Below are 3989 nucleotides of genomic sequence, written 5' to 3'. Positions count from 1 at the left end.
AGCCAGAACAAGGCGTAGGATCCCCTAGAACTAGAGTTGCTGTTGGATGTGAGCCACCTAATAGGGGTCCTGAGAAATGAATTCTCCTCTGAAACCGCAGCAAGTGCCTGAGTCGCTCAGCCATCTATCCTGACCCAACAACTTCTTTCTCAATGATAGGTTTTCCTGGAGTAGTAGTCATTCCGCACGTAGCAAACAAAAGTGTGTTTACCGCGTGGTCTGAGAAAGCTTGGTGAGTCTGGAGAAGAGCCCGCTGCCCAGGGTGACCATTGGATGGGACAAGGAAAGAAAAATGAACCCAGAACAGGCCGGAGCAATCTAGGTTCTCAACCTGTGGGTCAAGGTCCCTGTGGCAGGCATCCCATGTCAGATATCCTGCACATCAGATATTTACAGTGTGGTTCATAACAGTGGCAAAATTGCAGTGGTGGAGTAGCAATGAAAATAATTTTGTGCATTAAGAAGTTTGAGAACCACTGCTCTAGAGCAACAGGGAAAGATGGCAGATGGAGGGTCTTTAACATCCCAACTTGGGTTGCTACGGAACGGATGCAGCTCATCAGAAAACCCCAATGCCTTCCTTCCTACTCAGTTTGCCACCGGTGATAGCCTGAGCTATGAAGAGCAGCATGCAGGAGGCAGACATGGGCTTTGGCGCATGCCTGCATACAGAGATTTTCTGAGCCCCTAAAACTAATTTATTTGTGGTTTTAGCAAATCATTTCCTTCCCCTAAAGGCTCTTTATTCATAAAACAGAGGTAAGACCCATCTCGTGAGCCTGAAAGGGGGGAACAGGAGAATGTGTGAGGGGCTCATTACACAGGGAAGTATTCGGGTGTGAAGTGTGTACTAATAAGCAATGAAGAATAACATGATGGAATACAGTTTCCTTGACGAGGGTCTACAGAGAATTCCAGGGTCGGGCAGATCAACTGAGGTCGCCTGACCTGATAGAGTTTCTGAGAACATTCCCAGCAGGAGCTGTAACTCCTCCGGGCCCATCTCTCAGCCAGATTCAGAGTCAAGAGGCCATGCCTGGCAGGCTCACCCTGTAGTCAGATTTCTTACCCCAGAGGGATCAAGGAACGGGAGCCCAGGCCTTGGATTATAAAGACATTCTTGCTTCTCCCTGTGTAAGACGAGAATGCCAAAGGACCCTGGCAGGAGGCACAGGAATGCACGCAGCCTGTTCAAGGCTCCTTGTTCCCACACAAGACCACTAAGTGCTTGCTGCTATTAGACCCTGGGGACTATCTTCAAAGTCCTTGTCTCTCCTGCTTGTTTTTTGTTTAACAGCAGTGTTGTACAAGTTTCTAAAGTATATAATTCTGCCTCTGGGAGTGTTTGACATGACTTTTAAAAAAAGAAAAAGAAGTTTAAATGTACTTTTTCAGAGGACTTTTGGGCTCACATCAAAACTAACATCCCATTCCTTACCCATTCTTACTTGTGTGTATTTGTCCCCAATATCAATGTCAGGAGGTAACATTTGTCCCAGCCAGCCAGCATCCTAAGCCCTTACTTTATATCAGGGCTGGCTGTCAGTCCTGTATAGACCCTGAGAGCCGCTGGCTTGTTCCACCAGTCATTGTCCCCCAGGGAACACAGGCAGAGACTGGGCAAAGATGATGCTGCTGAAAGTTTCAAATAACCTATTTTATAAAGGAGTGTCTAAGGTTGGGGGAATAGAACAAAAGGATGAGGGATGGCGAAAGGGAGGAGAAGGCAGAGAAAGGACTGATCATTTGCCCAGGCAAACCCCACTCCCATCTCTAAAGCTCTGTGGAGATTAATGGCAATTCTTAAAAATGTCCCATCTCCCTAGATTGTCACCTCCCATCCTGCCTCTGGCTCTGGGCTTTGCTCATCCCAGAGAGAGATAATACTACATTTGGACCTCTCTCCTGTGGCTTCCCCCCACCCCACCCCCCGGCATAGCTTCCAGGACCGCATGGTGAGCCACCCACCCACCCATAGTTTGGGGGGAAAGTTTGATTTTGAAATGGGGATCTCGGCAAGGGGCTGCGATGGCTCTGCTGAGCCTTTCTCTGGCGATTATAGTGATTTATTTTATTTCAGTTTCTCTTGCAGAGTGCTCATAAGGAAATCTAAGTCCAACCCCCAGCTTGGACAGGTGAAGCCCTCTGGAAGGCCGGCTGTTCCAGGAGCCAGGACAACACTGGAATGTCCTTCCAAACCAGGACCCAAACAGCTGAGGGGCTCCAGTTACCCAAGAGGTGAGTGACAGTGACATCGACAATTCTTCTGCCAGCTGGAGGCAGAGATGGAGGGAATAAGGAAGGTAGTGCAGGGAAGGACAGGGGAGAAAGGGCAAGGGGGGGGCAAGAGGATAGAGGAGGGGGAAGAGGGAGGGGTGGTGATGAGCTGTGACTATCCAGAAGTCTGGGGGAAGGCAGTGAACCTTCCTGGTCTCTGACTATATCCCTGCTATGCCCTGGAAAACAAGAAGCAGTTCCCATGGTGATTCTCGGGGCATCCTTGGTGAACGCCTCCTGATTATTGACTCCCCCGGGGCTATCAAAGACACGCTCACGGAAAGCGACTGAAGGGAGGATACACACCCATATATGCTAGCAAGCCGAGTCTAGCCTAAATCTTTGATTCAGGATTTGAGAGATACAAGGTCTGTTCAAGCCGCATTAGAAACGCACGCCCGCTTAGCTGTTCTTATTTTATCTTGGTTTTATTCCCTTGCGCATTTTTCAAAAATGACTGGGGTACTGGGGGAAAAAAAAAGTTATTCTTACTCAGAAAATTTTGATTGGTTTGAACATTTCTAAGAACAACTTTTAAGAATTTTTTGTAGAGAAAGATACAGAAGGATAAAGTCAAGGAGCTGCTCGCCTTGGCTAACGTGGGGTTGGAAGGATTAGAGACAAGAGATTACCAGCTTCTTTTCTACTGTTCAGTTGTCCAATGAATGTGTGTCATTACATTTTCAAGTAATAAATTACAAATTCAAGAAATAAAAAGGTTTTTAAAGCATCATTATTTGGAAAAAACAAAGGCTGTTTTATTAAACACTTTCTTAACATATCTAACTCATGTAACTATTTTAATTGAATTTTGTTTTCTCAACTCTTTAAAAATTTTCAATTAGTTGTGAGTGTGGTGTGTATGTGTGTGCATGTGCATAATGTGTTTTTGTAAAGTGTGAGTGTGGTGTGTGTGTGTGTGTGTGATGTGTGATGTGTGTGTGTGTGTGTGTGTGTGTGTGTGTGATATGTATTTGTGGGCAGTGTGTCAGATGTGTGGGTGTCTATGTACTAAAGCTTGTGTGTGGATGACAGAAGACCCCTTCCCCTGTCCATGTGTTCCAGGTTTGAACTCAGATAATCAGGTTTGCAGAACAAACTGATGAGCCATCATGCCAGCCCTTTCTCTCTTAACTCTTTAATAAACCCTTCCTGCCAAATGTGCATATGTATGAGACAAGAGCCGAGCACCATATCCGCCTCCCCCTATAAACAATGCAAGCCTTTGCATCACAGGGAATATGCATATCCAGTGAATTCCTAGCACAAGTCGGACATCTGAATTAGAACTGCAATCCCTTAAAACAGCTTTCATTTTTACCTGTGAGACAAGCTGATGGGGGAGTTAGATAAATAATTTAGTAAGTATCCATAACCTACCAGCCAGAGTTAACGAGCATTTTTATTTACTTCAAATCTTCAAGATTAATCATGATAATAAATGCTACAATTCTCCCCGGCTTTCTTCCCAGGGGCAGCAGCTTTACCTTCTAGCTGGTGTGTACATTGTACATTGTAAGATGCTTTATGCCTTTAATCTATGTGTGAATGAAGAAAGAAACACACAACCTTGGGCTTTGTTCAGAAGGGCTTGTTTGTAGGTCCTCTCATCTCACCAAAGGGTCCTCAAATCCATTCTTTCTAATTTAATGTGTGCATGCATGTGTTTCCGTGTGTGTGTGTGTGTGTGTGTGTGTGTGTGTGTGTGTGTG

Source organism: Mus pahari, chromosome 14 (genome assembly GCF_900095145.1).
Source record: "Mus pahari chromosome 14, PAHARI_EIJ_v1.1, whole genome shotgun sequence".
NCBI classification, from domain to species: Eukaryota; Metazoa; Chordata; class Mammalia; order Rodentia; family Muridae; genus Mus; species Mus pahari.
The sequence above is the reverse complement of the archived record's forward strand: the minus strand, read 5'-3'. Positions refer to the sequence as shown.